Source organism: Macrotis lagotis, chromosome 6, assembly GCF_037893015.1.
Source record: "Macrotis lagotis isolate mMagLag1 chromosome 6, bilby.v1.9.chrom.fasta, whole genome shotgun sequence".
Lineage (NCBI taxonomy): Eukaryota > Metazoa > Chordata > Mammalia > Peramelemorphia > Peramelidae > Macrotis > Macrotis lagotis.
The window spans coordinates 232,846,731-232,864,982 of NC_133663.1; the positions used below are offsets into that span (position 1 = coordinate 232,846,731).

Consider the following 18,252-nt stretch of genomic DNA (forward strand, 5'->3'; position numbering starts at 1 on the left):
GATTGAATTTCCTTTGAGAATTTCTCTTTATCATCACTTTTCACCTGCTTTCTAACTAGCTCTGTTTCAGCTAAAACTCACTGCTAGCTAGCCAATAGACCCAAGGGTAATTCTAAGAAAGTAGGAAATAAATGAAAGAACCTGATTGAACTGGTTGAAAAACCGAAATCTGATCTAGCTGTAAAGAATTCCAGCTTTTGTATCTGATACTGGCTGTCTGTAATAATTGGAGGGAAGAAATGAGGAGGCTGCCCTAGAATCAAAAAGTACAGGGTGTGTGTGTGTGTGTGTGTGTGTGTGTGTGTGTGTGTGTGTGTGTGTGTGTGTGTGTGTCTCCTTAGATGTTTTCAAGAAAGTGAATTTAACCTTATTTGGAAAATGATTGTCTAACCTTTTCCTCCCTAAAGTCCTGTTATTTTTAGAAAAGTGGCTTTGGTATTTGTCTGCAATCTTTTATTTCCTTTTGTAGTATCATGGAAAACTTCATCCTGGATAGTTAGAAATACACGAACTCGGCTTGGGACAAACCATCCCACAATTAAATTGCAGAAAACCTCATGACTTGGTTTGGTGGTCTGTGGGGGAGGGGGGAGATAAGTGATTGACATAAGCTTATCTAGTCATGGTGAAGAATAAAATAACTACGTGGTTACCTTTTTTTAAGGGAAGAGAATGTGGAAGCAGCATTTCAGGAGTATTATTTTATATTCTTTCAGTTTTGCCTCAGGATTTATCTTTATGTTTATGCTAATCATGAAGGCAAAATTATAAGCCATATACTAACCAAAGCTTAAGGACAGTGGTTTACAATTTTATTAGCACTCCTCCTGAATATGTGTATCCATCTGCTCTGATCATATAAAATGGTTTAATGACATTCATTTCCATAGTGTTCTATTTACTAATAATGGAAACGATCCTGTGGGATTTTCTAGTTAAATCTAATGAACTCATTCTGGAGATATCAACATTTTCTTTAGCAAATTTTTAAAAATGCAAATCTACTCAAATGACATTTCCTGTATGAATTTGATAATACTAGATAATGAAAGGCATCTACCTCTTCTTAAGGCAAGATACTGTTTTCCCCTTAAATATTTTAAGGAACCAGTAAATCAATTCGTTTCTAACTTGCTTGCATTTCTGACTCCTTTTCTCAACCCCCCAAACAGCTAATTCAACCAAATGGTTGAAAGTTTTTGTCTTTTCATTTAGTTTTGTTTGTTTGGTAGGAGCTGAGAGCTAATTCTAGACTCCCCACTGTGGGTTAACAATCATTTATTGATTTATCTATACACTGTGAAAGAAGACACATGGGTTATTTTCAGATCTTTCTTGGAATGACTCACTATACCATGGGACTTCTTACTTAGATTAGAAAGATTGTTTGTCTCCTTAGGATATACTTTATTGAGAAGGAGTTTTGAAATTAAAAGCCTTTAACATATTTTTTCTGATTATATGCAGAGATATAATAGTATTTTATATCACTATTTTTCAATATTGTTAAATGAAGAAATTAAAGTAGGGGCAAAGCTGCATCTAGCAAAAGAAACCTCAATCACAGTACTGAATTCCAAATGAGTTTTCAGTCAATAAAAAACTGCTAATCTTTCTGACATAAAAGTTTTAATACAGTATTTTTTTCTTATTATCATTTAACTGATTTAATTGGTAAGTTCATTGTGTTTCAAATATTTTAATGTTTTACTTACTGCATGTGATAGAAAACAAAATTTTGGTTACTTGCAGATTAATCTAACAAAAACAATAGTCCAAAATATTTTAATATGCTTTGTGCTTATCATCCATAGGTATGGTACCTGACAACAACAAAATAGAGAAATATTTCATTTATTTTTGATGATTCATGGAAATTATTGCACAGGAATCATAATTATAACTAGAGGGTGTAGGTTCACCTCCTGGCTTTGTCATTTAAAAGTTATGTGACCTTGGTAATTAGTTTCACCTTCTGAGCTTCAATCTATACAATATCAGGGTCAATCTAGATCAGAGTTCAGTCAAATCTGACCTCCATGTTTTTGTAAGGCCTGCAAATTAAGAATTTTTTAAAATGTTTTTAAGTGTAATAAAACTTTATATAAAAATGTAAAAAAAAAACCATTCTTAACCCAAAAGCCATACACAATTTGGCCTCCAAGCCAGAGTTTGCCAATCCCTGGCCTAGAAAATCTAAATTCCTCAGAATAATGAGTGTTCTCACATTGCTTTCTTCATATTATCTTTTTTGCATAGCTAAGTCTGTTATATTAATACTTAGCACTCCTGTTGACCTCCTGGACTTTACTGCTGTCTCCAGTAACTTATCTTTTGCAAGATTGCATCAACTGTGAAACTGACATCTTCTCAATACTTTTGGCCCTGGGTTCCCTCCCTCTGAAAGGACAGGGTAGAGAGTGGACATTGGAGAACTCCTCTCAGATCTTCTATTAAATAGGGGACAAATGCCAACCCTCTCATCATTTCCAACTTATCTTCAAGACTTCATCATATCTTTCCTCCTCACTCTAATCCCCCATTTCCTTTTTGGCTTCTTCTTCCTATTTTTATTTATTTATTTTGTGAGTTATCTTGCTCCATTAGATTGTGAGCTCCTGGGAGATCAGAATCTGACTTTTACTTTTCTGTGTTATCTCCAACACTTAGCACAGTGCTCAGCACAGAGTAAGTTCTTAATAAGTGTTTATTTGAATGATTGAATGACATTAGTATTTCACTTGTCCATAAGTATGGGTGCAACTTCTGCTGATGGTATTCATGAGTTGCTATTATCAAAAATGCATCACCTGGTGATGGGCTACTCCAAACTTAATAAAGCTGATGCTTAGATGAAAGACTTGCCGTCTTTAAAGCTCTTCCTATATGGTAGAATTTGCCATTTTCTTTTAACCTTTGAGCTCCCAAAGTTACATACATCCAGGCTGATTTTGTTTCTTGGGATCAGTTCTTCCCTGTGAAGAATCACAACTCAGACTTGGGAATGCAGGTTTTGGAAAGAAAAATAGAGATTATTAAAGGAAGTTACATATTAAGAAAGGGATAGAAAAGTTAGAAAGAGTTTTTAAGAGAAGACCATGTGGATTGGTGATTGAATTGGCCAGGTCAGCTGGCCAGGGTTCAGCAGGAGACTGGAAGGTCAAAAAGGCTCCCTCAGATCTCCTTAAATTCTCTCCCAGAGTCCATGGGAGGGGGTGGTGACCTGGCAATGACCTAAGTCTGTCATTGGAGATTTTGCCTCTTGGGGAAGGGTCTCTTTTGGTTGCTCTTCCAGGACCTGTGCTCCCTGCCTGCCCCACCAAAAGAGAATGCAACTCAAATCAGCTTGAAAGTCAGGCCCTCAGGTGTGGCCTAAATTAGATAATAAAAGAAGATTCCCTTTACAATTAGAATAAAAGATTTACAAGATTTGTCTCCAACTGATCTCATCACTCCCATGCCCAGTTTCCTCTGCATCATATTCTCCCCCTCAAATTTTTAAGGACCCAGATTCTTCTGGTGAATTGGGATGAAGGTCCATCTTCTGGGACTTCTTCAAAGCTGAGACGGAGTATAGCAGTCTCCCTACCTAACCTAACCTATTAGGGGCCCATTTGGAGAGGGGATATTTTGCAGACAAAAACAAGTGGAATAAATATATTTCCTGAGTAAACTTCAATTTATAGGTGTCAAGAATCTTTGGTTTAAATCTCATCTCTGACACTAACCAAGTCACCCTAGGCAAATCCTTTAATCTCTGGAAGTCTCATATTCTCAACATGACTGGATGCCTTCTAAGGTTCCTTCAAGTTCTAAACCTATGATCTTATGAGAAACTTGGCAATTTTTAGTATGTCTCATATACATATATATATATATATATACATATATATGTATATATATATATGTGTGTGTGTGTATAATAAGTATAACTGTATTTTTGTAGGGTAACTTCTGCTGATTTGTATAGAGAACCCCAAAGTAAACAAAGGCTGAGATGCTTAACTCCCAATTAGTTATTTTTATTTTGAATTTTCTAATCTACAGACCATTTTTCTTGGCAAAAAAAAATAGAAATAAAATAAGAGTTGGGTAATTCTCCATTCTTGAGTCATCAGCTATCATTTCATCCACTATGAATAATAATTCTATCTCTTTTTTAATCTTTTCCTCATTATAACCAGAAATCAACCTTAGCTCATTATGAATTTTAGCACTCCTGACATTATTCTTAGAGGATCATGCCATGTCATTAACCTTCAACCTATTACCTATACTTGCTGACATCTTTTTTGTGTTGCTTTTTTATCTTTTTTATTTGATTTATTTACTGTACATACTCATTATTTCCTGTTCATACTTATTATCTGAACTCCTTCTTTAGGTAGAATTACAATTATAAGAGTTTCTTATCTTTCCTGCTATTACAAAGAATGGTAAAAGACAGTTCCTGCTCTCAAGGAGTTCACAATTTAATTGGGGGAGACATCATGCAAATGGCTATGTGAAAACAAATTAGGTACAGGAGACCATAAGCAAAAATAAGGCTCTAGAAATAAGAAGAAATAGGAAAGGCTTCATGTAGAAGGTGAGATTTAGCTGGAGGAATCCAGGGAAACCAGTAGACAGAGTTGGAGAATAATTCAGGTGTGGACAACAGTCATTGTATTTGCCTGAAGATTGGATATATAGTATGTTATTCATGGAACTTAATTCCAAGTAGTCACTTACCTCCAAGGTTCCCATTATTTCCAACACAAGTTCCTTATTGTCTTTGACAATCAGATTCAAGATCAATTTCTGTCTTTTTTCTTCCTGCATCTTTTAATGGATGAAATAATCATTTTGTTAACAAATCAAGAAATTCTAAACTACTGTACTTTTGATAGAGATCTATAACAGATATGTGAGTAACTAAAATTCCCTTATCACTACATCATATCTCTCAACCAAATTAACTATGTTTTCCACATTTTTCCTTCTATCAAATAAGTCTATAGTGTGCTCTGATGATAATGTTTTTCTCTGATTTCATTTCATCTTCATTCATTCTTCCATAATGTAATTTCTGAATTTTCTCACATGAGACTGTCTTCTTAACTATATACTGCTTTATCACCACACCTTCTTACCTACCCTAAAGTAAAATTTTCCTCCTTCAATTAGAATCTCTAATTTTGTTTTGTCCATTTCTATATAGATATTTGATTTTGTTGATGGTGATTTTCTTGCATTTTTGCCTCCACTGAAATTAAGTGGATTCCCAATTCCTTTTTTTGCACATTTTATCTTCCCTGGGTACACTGCTTATTGGTTTTCTCCCCTTTTTTCTTTTTTTTTTTTTAGGTTTCTTTGCAAGGCAATGGGGTTAAGTGGCTTGCCCAAGGCCACACAGCTAGGTAATTATTAAATGTCTGAGGCCAGATTTTGAACTCAAGTACTCCTGACTCCAGGAGGGCTGGTGCTCTATCCACTGAACCACCTAGCTGCTCCCTCTGCCTTTTTTTCTTATCAGTTTTGAATCCCCTTTAATTAAGTTCTTCAAGATTTCAGGCAAATATATTCTTGCTTTCTTTGTTAGCTCCACTTCATTCCTGACTGGGAATATGTAGCATAGAAATCCTAAGCTCATTCTCATACACCATACTTAATATAAATAATTTATTGTATAATATTATGATCTTTTTATCTTCATATCACATTAGTTCTTTAATAGTCCTTCCCCTTTTCTGGGCCAGTTAGCTATCCCTGGCAACAGAACAAAAGGTGAGTGGGGAAAAAAATGAAGATCAGCAAAATCAAACAAATTCAACATCTCTCATAACTGACCCCTTCTCTCCATACACATTGCTATCACCTTATTTCAAACATGCATTACTTCTTAACTATATTATTGCAAAAACTTCTGTTCCACCTGCCTCAAGTCTCACAACTTTTCTTTATTCCACACATAGCTATAAAAGTAATTTTCCTTCATTGTAAATCTGATTGTGTAACTGCATTATTTACTTAACTCCAGAATAAAATGTTAAATGTAAAGTTTTAAACTGGCCCTAACTTACTTTTTTTTTAGATGAACTTTATTCCCCTCCCTACTGTCTCTAATCTAGACAAACTGGCCTTCTCTTTGTTCATCACTCATTACATTTCATCTCATCTCCATGCTGAGAATGCACTTCCACCAGACCACCACTTCCTTCTCTTCCTTTATGCAATTCAGGCCCTATTTTATGCATGAAGCCTTTCATGATCTTCCCCACCCCCAACTCCTTTTTCCCTCCCTTTCAATCTATTTTAAACTATTTAACCATTTGACATGTATTTATTAACTTTATAATTGTGCTATAAATATATTTAAATAAATATATTCATCTCTGATATTAGAATATAAGCTCATAGCAAGAAGGAAGTGTTTTATTCTATTTTCTTGTATTCCCAGCACCTAGCACAGTTTGTCTTTAATAATGTTTGCAGATTAATTAATTGATTGATATGTACAATATCATACAATATCATAGTTTCTTAGCTTTTCAAACAAAGAAGTGAGAAGTAGTCATCCAGTTTGATAAATGTTGGCAAGCTGTCTCATCTTAATGGCTAAAATGAATGACTTTGAGGGATAACTTTATCTTATGATCATAAAGATGAAGGGACCTAGGAGATCATATAGTTCAACCTTCCTTTGACACATGATTAAACTAAAGGACAGAGAGGAGGGGTGACGTGGCTGATGTCACACAAATGATGATTCCATTTGGGGATTGTTTTAAATATGAGGAAGTTGTTTCTGAGTCAAGATTAATTTGTCTCTTTGCAACTTTCTTCATTACTCCTAGTTCTTCACATAAGGTCTAAAATGAACAAACTATCTTACTTCTCTGGCAGTTTCTCATTTATTTGAAGATAATCATTTAAAATATCACCTACAACAAAATAGAGAATCTGGTAATATTTCTGTAGCCAAAGTTAAACATAAGATTAGTGCAATTAGCTGAAGGTAATTTGGGTTTGTGGTGATATAGATATACATGATATAGATATAGTTATTCATACATATATGTATTCACCTATGTGTATATATATATATATATACATACCTATCCTATTATTATATATATATAGGTTACATATAGTATATATAGCAGAGAATATGTAATAATAGAGTATCATATATGCCATACCAGATATGTGACATATATAATATGTAGTATGTGTATAATATCAGACATAATACATATTATTTAGTCTATTATATGCTATATTAAATTATATCACAACAAATCATAATTATATATTATTACATATAATATATACTATAATACATGTTTTAGTTCATATGCTATATACTATAGAATATGTGCTATATTTATAGCATAACATACTATATATATTATATGCAATAATATGATTTATATATGCATATATGTATTTATGTATGTATATATATCCTTTTACAAACGAAATTGTATCTTTGTTTTGAATATGGAAATGTAGGCTTTCAGAGACTAGGAGTTAAAAGGTTAAACCTCTCCATTTTAAGATTTGCAAGTCTTTGGGTATCAAAGTATAAGTTCCAAAACTACTGGATTTATAATGTACATGGTTAGTTAAATTTCTCTTGTTAGATTTGTGTTTAATTCAACAAACCCTTATTAATTACTCATTTCGTCCTGAGCTCTGTATTGGACCCTGGAAATGATGCAGAAAGTCAACAAGGCATTGGTCCCTGCTTTCATGGAGTTTACAGATGACATTGCCTTACATGCTGTTTATAAGCATGAAATTGTATTGGAAAATATTTTATAAAACACTGTGAAATGCTTTTACTCCACACCAACTTCTCCAAAATAACACAGTAAGGGAAAGAAAAAGAACTATATAGCTCAAGAGGTTCTGACTCCATCTTCTGTTCAATGGCTGTTGGGTTAACACTAAACTTTAGAAGTAAGTAATAAATGATATCTAATTGCTGACAGGTGTGTCTGGGTATTTGGCAATGCAAATATGTAAATAATAATTTTTATCAGTAATGTGTTTCCCAGATGAGGAATTTCACCATGTGAACTTAATGTATCTGCATGAAAGAGAGAATAGAATTCTATACTACATTATGGGTGAAAGTTTCAGTTTATTAAACTATTATTGTTCAGTTGTGCAGTTGAGTCTTCATGACCCCAAAGACCATGCCACACCAAAACTGTCCATGGGGTTTTCTTGACAAGGATTCTAGTGTGGTTTGTCATTTCCTTCTCCACTGGATTAAGATAAACAGAAGATAAGTGACTTGCCCAAGGTCACATTGCTACTCAATGTCTAAGGCTGGATTTGAATTCAGTTCTTTCTGATTCCTGGTCCAGAGTTCTATCCACTGAGCTATCTAGCTGTCTCCTTATTACTCTATTAGGAGGATATCAAAAATTTCCTAAGTACCTCTTGGACTATAAGATTTAATGAAAAGAGAAGTCAAAATACAAACTTGACACCTATTTTATATACAATTAATACTGTACAAGGTAAAATTAGCAAAGACAAATAGCATGAGGGTATTATTGAGAATTGTTTCTTACTTTTAATACCCATCAATCACTTTGCACTCCAAAGAAGATCAGAGGACATTAATTCACTACTGCCATTCTTACTGCTTGTTAAAGGATGAATCAAGATCCTATGTGAATTCACAAATCTCATCCTTATTGGCCTATTGATTGATTAACTTAACTCTGCTGTATTTGGAAAAAATGTAAATTCAAATGCATGGACTTGTAAGAAACAAAAATGGTATAGACCAATGTTTATCAAGGACCTTCTGGATGACCTGGAGGTCAAAAGTAATGTTAGAATAATACTAATGTATTTTAATCTTGAATGTGAAAAATGAAGGATATAACTTGCATAACAAAAGTTCATTGGGTGGAGAGTCCTCAATAATTTTTTAGATTATAAAAGGGTTTGAGAACAAAAAGTTTGAACTACTTACAAATATAGCATAATGGTTTTCTTTAGCTCTGTTTGATTAAATAGGATTGTGATTCCACACCTTCCAAAGCATAGACTCATTAGTTCATTAATAAATATTTAATAATCACCTTTCAGTAGGTTTAGAGCAGCTTTTGCTATACTTGGTGTATAGTGAGCATGATTTTCTCTTTCAAATTATTCCTAAATTGAAATTAATCTAATCTAAGTAGGTAATTTGGTTTGATGAATGTGGACAAGAGGGCAGTGGGATATTAATATGCATTAGAGTGGTATGAATAATTTATTTTTATTTTGTAAAATTCAATAAAGATTTAATGATTGCCCTAGAACCCTTAAAATGATATGAGACATGAACTGAGCAAATAGTTAATAAAATCTCTGTTAATGTGGCTTTTAGAAATGCTGGATCATGAAATTATATAAACATGATTCCAAAGAAGATGATCTTAGGGTGGATATTAAAAAATATCTTTTCTTTTATTTTGCTATTCTGAGTCCAAACTATGTGTTTTATTAGTCCAGATTAACTTAATCATTTCCTGATTTATATAGTAATTACTGTAATTTTATGAGTTTATCAAAAAATGTAAAAGGAATTTCATTTTCTTTAAACACGTGTTCTTATTATCTTAGTGCTTCCTAGTATTCCCGCTTTTAATATTGTCTCCACATTAGTTGAGTTAAATCCTCTGCATCTTTTATTGTTATAGATCATGAATAAGGAAAATTCCCATTGATGATACCAACAATTCTACATGGAGCTGAAAGCTCAATAATATCTTGCTTATCAGCAACTAAACAATTTGGTTTTGAGTAGCTTGGGGAGAATCACTTAAACACTTAAACACTGTGTGAATCATTGTCATTCTAGTCCCCTCATGAATGCTGTTTTTCTGGTTTTTTCCCTTATCTACTAAAATGCTCTGTAAGGCATGAAAGGTGCAAAATTTCACAAATCACTAGTAAAACATTATGAATTAATTCCTTTTGCAATACAACTAGTATTTTTTTCAGACATATATTTCCATAATTAAACATCCTAAAATACAAATCCCATTATTATTTGTTATGTCTAGTCAGTAATTAGACCTCAGCTGGTAGGGCAATTTTAGAACAGAGTTTACCAATTTACATACTAATCCTGCAGAGTCTGGTGGAACATGATTAGCATAGATTCAGTCAACATCTTAATTAGCCTTAATCCCAGCATGCTGTATGTACTCTGGGTCTATACACAGCCTCCATCTCTCTTTTCCCCTCCATCATTTCCTCTATAACTGTGGTTCACCTCACCTAAACAAATACAAGTTAAAAAAATTTCCTTTTCCCAGACAAAACTTGACATTTCTTTAATTTGAAAACTTGATTTAAAATGTCAGAATTTAGGAATGATTTACTAGATTAGGATTAGATCAAGAGAATCTCTGAAAAGAAGAGAAATTGAGGCAGTAAAGGATTAAAATGCTTCTAAATTAATTTGAAGTATAAGAGTGTGTAATAGGATGTCAAGTCTAGGGTCTCCCTTACCTTTAGTCAAATTCATGTTTAAGCCATCTCAGGTATGTGAGAAATGTCTAACTTTAAAGAATTTTCAATCTGGATATTCCATATCCTCCCTTGGGTCTTGTCCTATTATTTACCAACTCTCTTAGTCAGGAAATTCCTTATACCTAACTCAAATCCCCCTTGTTGCAGTTTAAGCCTGTTTCCTCTCTTTTGTCCTGAATGGAAATGGAGAACAGGTGGTCACCAGCCCCCTATGCAAAAGCTACCCATATATTTGAACAGCATTATTAAATTAGCCCTTAACCTTCTCTTCTTCGAATTGAATAATTCCAATTCCCTCAGTCTCTCCTCTGAGTTTTTTCCAAACTCTTTAATCTTCTTTGTGGCTTTTCTCTGAACTTTTCCAAGTTTTCAACATACCTTTCTAATTGGGAAGTTAAGAACTATATTCAGTATTCTAGTAATAGTTTCAATGGTGCTGAGTATTATGGTAGAATTTCTTCCCAATTCTGCAATTTTGCACAACTTCTTAAGTCACAGTCCTGATTTTCCCTTTTTATCTATATTATTCTTAGATAATTTACACCAATTCCACTTGCCTAGTTCTCTTCTACCAAATATTTAAACAGTCTAGTTTATTTTCATAAATACCATCCTATAGCAAAAAAAGCATAGATTTAGACTTTCACCCAAGTATAGACTGCTAAAATTGCTTCAGTTGCTTAATGATATTTGATCCAGGATTTGAGTGTTTTTAGAAGTGAAGAAAGACATTGCCACCAAACATCAGTCTTTTGATCAAATGAAGGTATATGCAGTCACTCCTTGTCATGAGAACTAATTTTTATTATATGTTTCTTAATACTTCTCAATTTATTGAAGATACTCTAGATTCTGATTTTCAAGGATATAGCATTTACTACTAAGGTCATGATCATCTGAAAACTGAAAACCAAGTCAAGCAGCATGAAAGATATTAAGTCATGATATATATATATATATATATATATATATATATATATATATATAATATGAATTTATGAAAATGTATATATTTGCATATATCTTTATACTTCTATGCTTAGACATAAATCTATATATTATATAACTATATATGTAATATAATATATGATTAATATTTAATTGATTATTAATATGATAATATGATTAATGTATTCATATATATGAATTTATGAAAGACTTACTCTACTACCTTTTTATAGACTGGTGAAGACATTGAGTTATTGAAATGTCTGTTTCATGATTTCTTCCAAAGTCAGAATGGCTTCAAGTGCATCCTGAAGTAAAACTGTGTGACTTTCATCTAGGAAACAGCCTAAATTCAAAAAGAGAGAGAGAGACAGACAGACAGACAGACAGACAGAGACAAAGTTATCATTAGGATAATAATTTTTTTTACCAAAGTTTTGAAAGGCCATCTACCAAGAGGTGCTTCAATAATCATAGAAACTTTGAGTTAAAGTTATATATCATTCAATAAGCATTTAATATAATTTTGCATGTATATATATATATACACATATTTAAATATCTATTATACCAACAAACTTTCCCCTCACCCCTCCCAAAATATTTTTAAGGGGAAAAGGGAGAAAAATCATCAAATTTCAATAAGTAATTGAACAAATCTGAAAGTAAATGCTATGGTCATCTGTGGATCTTTCATTTCTCAAAAGGAAATTATTCATATCTCTTCTTTAGACCATGTGACTGTCATTTTGCAATATTTTTTCAATTGTTTTTTATGGTTGTTATTCTTTTAAATTTTTCTGTAGTTATGTATCTCATGTGTTTTTTTTGTCTTTGCTGACTTCCCTGCATAAGCTCATATAAATCTTTTCATGCTTCTTTCTATTCATCATATTTGTCATAGTACAGTAATATTCCATTACATTCATATATCACACAGTTTTGTTGAGAAATTCTCTAATGGATAAGTATTTAGTTTCCAATTCTTTGCTGCTACCAAAAAAATGTTACTATAAATATTTTTTATGCAGTAACTTTCTTCAGATCGCTTACTTCTTTGGAGTATATGGCTACTAGTGAAATATTTGGGTCAAAGAGTATGGTTTTTTTTATTATTTTATTTGCACAAGTCCAAATTACTTTCCAAAATGGTTTACTAAATCAGAGTTCCATTAATAATATAGTGGTGTGGGTGGCTAGGTGGAGCAGTGAATAGATCACCAGCCCTGGAGTCAGGAGTACCTGAGTTCAAATGCAGCCTCAGACACTTAATAATTGCCTAACTGTGTGGCCTTGGACAAGCCACTTAACCTCATTGCCTTGGAAAAAACCTAAAAAAATAATGCCTCTCTTCCCAAAAGACCTTCATTATTGCCTATGTCCATCTTTTGTCACCTTTGCAAATTAGATGGGCAGAGGATAAAATCTCAGAAATATTTTGATTTCTATTTGTCTTATTGATAATTTGAATCTTTCTGTCAAATGGTAAGATGTTGTAATTCTTCTTTTGAAATGTGCTCATTTTCTTTGACCAATTATCTTTTAGAGAAAATTTTTTGGAAATATCTATAGAAAAATATTCTCATACAGAGAGACATTCTCAGATATCTTACACATTTATCTATATGTATATATACACATATATGTGTATCTATGTAACTCCAAATTTAACATTTATTTGTTACATTACAAAGATTTCCATCTTCTCCCTTTGATCATTTCTTATCTTCCATGTATTCATTTTGTTTATAAAGTACCTTTTCAATTTCATTTAATCAAAATGGTGTTACTTAATTTTTTTCAATTGTTTCAATTTGCCCCATTTGGGGTTTTCTTGGCAAAGATAACAGAGTGGTTTGCCATTTCCTTCTCCAGTTCATTTTTACAAATGAGGAAACTGAGGGAAACATGGTTATGTGATTTGCCAGTATCACAGAGCTAGTACGTGTCTGAGGCCATATTGAACTTAGAAAGTCCTCCTGACTTCAGATCTAGCATTTGATCTACTGTACCCTTTAACTTTCCATTTGTAATTGCCACTAAGAATACATTTCCCACCTTTGAAACTTTTCTTCTTCCCCTTAATTCTAGTATCTTTTCCTTATTGATTATTTCCAAATTATCCTATATAACTTGTCTATTCATAATTATTTGCCATTAGACTGGGAGCTCCTTGAAATCAAAGATTGTCTGTTACCTTTTTTATGTCCCCAGTGATGGGGATCTAGTAAGAGCTTAAAAAATCTTTTGTTTGTTTGTTCTTTTTTGGTAAGGCAATGGGATTTAGTGCCTTGCTCAGGGTCATACAACTAGGAAGTGTCAAGTCTCTGAGGCCAGATTTAGACTCAGATCCTACTGACCTCAGGGCTGGTGCTCTATGCACTGTGTCATCTACCTGCCCCTTACTAAATATTTATTGACTGACTGACATTCTTTGTATCCTTTGTGCTTAGTATAGTGCCTGGCACATAAAAATTACTTAATATGAATGCTTATTTATCTACCAAAAGGAATTGCAATAATCAAGGAAACTCTAATTACTTAAGTTATATTACAAAATCATGAAAATAAGCAAGAACATTTCATTGATCGAGAGAAATTCAATGCTAAAAAGTCTTTTGATTTGACTGTAAGACAAATTCTAAATTGTCCATGAATTCCAAGCTAAAACCAATGTAAAAATTGGGTTATCCTTTTGCTCCTAGTCTAATGTTGCTGATACCGGCATTTTGACAAGACAGAAAAGGTGATGAAGGAGAAAAAAATTGAATCTCTCCATCACATCCACACTTACTCTGCAAGAATTCCTAAAGAATACTTTGACTGATAGATTTCCTGGAATAAAATAATCACAATTAACTGTAGACCACTCTTTCCAGAGATCTAATTTACTAAATTTACTAAATTTTCTATTTGTTTTTTATATCATCGTCAAGTTAATAAAGCAGCTTTGTAATGTCTTTCATTTAATGGATTGATGATATCCATTATCATAGTCATTATTACAATTAAACTTCTAAATGATGCATAAATTGGTTAGAAACCTAAGAACAGGTACCCATTGGATGGAAAAGGTGACAAATCCTAGAGAAATTTAACTTAATCAAATCGAAATGTATTTCACTGAATTATTCTGTCCAATAGTACAATTAGCTCATTAGTACTAGCTTAGTCAAAGTGTAAGTAGACCCTACTATAACTGACTCACCTGAATTATGGTGATCATCTGAGAGAAGAATTTTCTGATTTATGCTAGGTGAAGTGTAGAGAACCCCAATCTGAGGTGATGGTGTGTAGATGTAGTGAACTTTGATCATGAATAATGCAGTTCATTCCAGAGAACATTTGAATTGAGTATCAAATGTAAGTTGATCATATTTTAACTTATTTCTACACTTATAGAGCTACCTGATTTGCTTTTTTAGTAGTTTCCATTCAAAGTGAGTATCAAAGGGTCAAATTGGATACTTTGAATTACTCATTCTCCCTCAGCAGGAATTTAATCTCTGGGAGTTGATTTCATAGTCTGCCTCAAAGAGTAGTAACTTCAAGAAAACTTGAAGTGAGTTCTTGGGCTTCCAAGCTTATAAATAACTGTAGCCAAGAGAGAAAACCTGGAATTTTCTTCTTCCTCTTAGTAAATTTGTGCAAAGTACTGATAAGACAGGGGATGGTTGAGTTGAAATAAGTGTTAATCAGTTCTCAGTGCCAGGATAAAAAGGAATTAGGTTTGCTCACTGAAAAAAAATTTTTCCCAAGTCCAAAATTATTTGCTTTGGCTGCATTGATCATTTATCTGATCCTTGAGTTTCATCTGAGTGAATCCCTTATGAGGAAAGTTAAGTTGCATTGGCATACTCCAATTCTTTGATAATATCAAAAGGAAGACATATGTAGACGTCTTGTCATGAGACAATTTGCTTTTACCATGAAACTGGTTCTTGACTTAAACTTTTTAGTTCTTTCATTCTTTTTCTCTTTTTTTTACTTCTTTGTCCTATTAGATATTATTACTCCCCACATCGTAACCTGTTGTCTCTGTCTCTTTGGTTTCCACAACTATCTGAAACTTGATGTGACAGTTTAGAATATCTGCTCTCAATCACTAAACTTTGAGATTTTGTAACCTGATTTAGCTATTCTCCAAAGATATTTTGATTTTACCTTTCCATTGGCCAATATTATTATTTTCCCTGAAAAACAAGTCATTATATCTGAATATACCTAACCTATTGTTTGATACACAAATTCTGTATGTTAACTGTTTCTACATTTTTAGGAAAAATCTATTTTTAGGAAAAGATGAAGGTACTAAAATCCCTCACTTTCTTTCAAAATCAAGTATATCATTGGGTTATATTTATACTGGTTAGATGTACCTGTAAATGTTAGAGAATGAAAAGTGTCACTCTGTTTAAAACTAGAAAATGAAGCATTACAGTCCTTCCTCTTGGCTGAAGATTGAGTCATCTTGTATTCCAAAACTTTTGGGGATCAATACTTTTGTAATGTTCTAGACTACTGGACTTCATGAGAATTTACTCTCCACAAAACTAAAGGTAGAATTTTCCAGACTTAGGATGCAGAATGGGACATATTTTTTGGACATGTACAATGTAGGAATTTGTTGGGGTTTTTTTACCATCCACATTAATTAAAAGGATGATTTTACTCATTTTTAATAGGGGCAAGATAGGAGGAAGAGAATATAGATTTTTGTTTAATGAAAAAAATTAAACTAAAAAGAGATTTATAAGACATATAAAAGAAAGTTTTTAACTCAGTGCAAACATGAAAATCTATAAAAGGACTCATACATAATGAAAATAGACTCCTATTCCATATCTAATATATTCTAAATTCAAATATGTAATTCTAAATATAAATTATTCTTAATATTCTAATTCTAAATTAATTCAAATTCAAACTAAATACTTCCAAATTAATTCTAAAATCATAATTTTAAGTTATTCTAAATATTTCTAATATTCTAAATTTAATACTATATTTTCCTAATACAATTTTAACGATTAGAATTCTAATTAAATATGCTAATTCAAATTCTAAAATAAAATTACATAATTATTTCTGAAAGAAGTGTGGTAATAAAGTGACTAACTCTCATGAGTCTCTTGTTGGAACTACATTAATAGAAGACCACATGAATTTCCTAAATGCTGGTAGAAGAAGAGAATCATGGGAATAACTTTTTCCCCACAGAGAAATCGAAAAAACCACTAATCTTTCTATTATTCTATCCTTTGTAAGAAGAGTAAGACATGGGGAAAGTTTTTCTCCCTCCTTTGTTTATCACAAGTGAAAAGAGAACAAGGTCAAAAGAAAAATCTCAGATTTGAATTTTGAAATCCCAACTGCTACTATTGGTCGCATAAAATCACATATTCCCCCTTGGCAAAATCCAAAGACTGCTGTTCATTTTTCTCCTCTAAGAAGGTATCAATATTTTATCTCCCACAATCCAAGTTATGAGATCACTGAAGGTGATTTGGAGGTGGTTTTTAAGATTGGAATCAGTTTTTAATATAGAGGATACTGCCTCATCAATGGGGGAAAAAATGTCACCTCTTCAAGCCTGTCCACTCCATTGGAGATCATCGTTTTAAATCAAATAGGTTTACTAACCCCCAGTTTGAATATCAGATCTAAAACATCAAACCTTACTTCCTACATACATAGCACATATATACACACATGCATGTATATATATATATATATGTATGAACAGTTCATACCTCTTCTCTCAAAATACCCCTTTTATGAAATTAGGATTTCAATCAATTTTTTTAACAAATATTTATCAAGCACTTACTATTTTTCTAGACATTGCTAGATTTTGGGGATGGAAATATAAATAATGAAATAATTTCTACTCTCTTTGATCTTAGAATTAAAATTTATGTTGTACCATCTCTATTCCCAACTCTTAACACATGGTCACCCTAACATTCTTCTAGACCTCCCTTCAAAATATCAAAGACATTTGGCCTTTTGAATGAAAGGGGTAGAGAGGAGAAATACGTTTGGAGATGGTAGGTAATATAGAAAGAAAAGATTTCAATAAATTTATTTTTAAAAAGTCATGTACAAACCTTGTGATGAATACTAATGAATTTAAAAACCTGTAACTTTTTCATGTATATATTAGAGCATTCTGAGTTTATGATATTATATTAATGATTGCTTGTCAAAGAAGGGTTTAATCTGCAAGTTTGCAATGCTTCTCTAGTAAGACAGAAGGGTATGACAGGAGTAGTATAGTCCCTACTGCTAGGGTAGCTGGGGTGGCCGATCGCTTGAATCTGGGTGTTCTGACCTTCAGTAAGGCTAAAGGTGATTAAGGATTCAAAATAAGACCAACCTAATTATGATGATCTGAGAACCATTAGAACCTAAGAAGGGGAAAATTTGCCCATGTTAAAAAATGGAACAGGTTAGAGCTTCCAATCTTTATTGGCACTGGACCTGCTAGATGCCACTTACTACACTTTAGGACTGGGTGAGACTGGGAGACCCAGGCTTTAAACTAAATAAACAAAAAACCCCTCTGATTCTTTTATATTTATTCAGAGTATACCTCTTGCTATGTATTATATAAATTTTAATGAGCTTCACATCATACTGTATAAAATGTATTAGTTCTAGAAGCAGAGGACCTGAGAGAGAAAGGAGGGAATGAAAAAAAGAAGGAAATAATTAAAGAAGAAAGGAAAGAAATAAGGGAAGGAAGGAAGGAAGGAGGAATAAATGAATGTTTGC

At 32.6% G+C, this 18,252-nt stretch overlaps 1 protein-coding gene across 3 annotated transcripts in view; it reads left to right on the forward strand.

Moving 5' to 3' along the window:
* The window catches only part of MID1 (midline 1), a 447,000-nt gene that overhangs the window by 171,782 nt on the left and 256,966 nt on the right, over positions 1 to 18,252 (forward strand). The window lies entirely within an intron of this gene.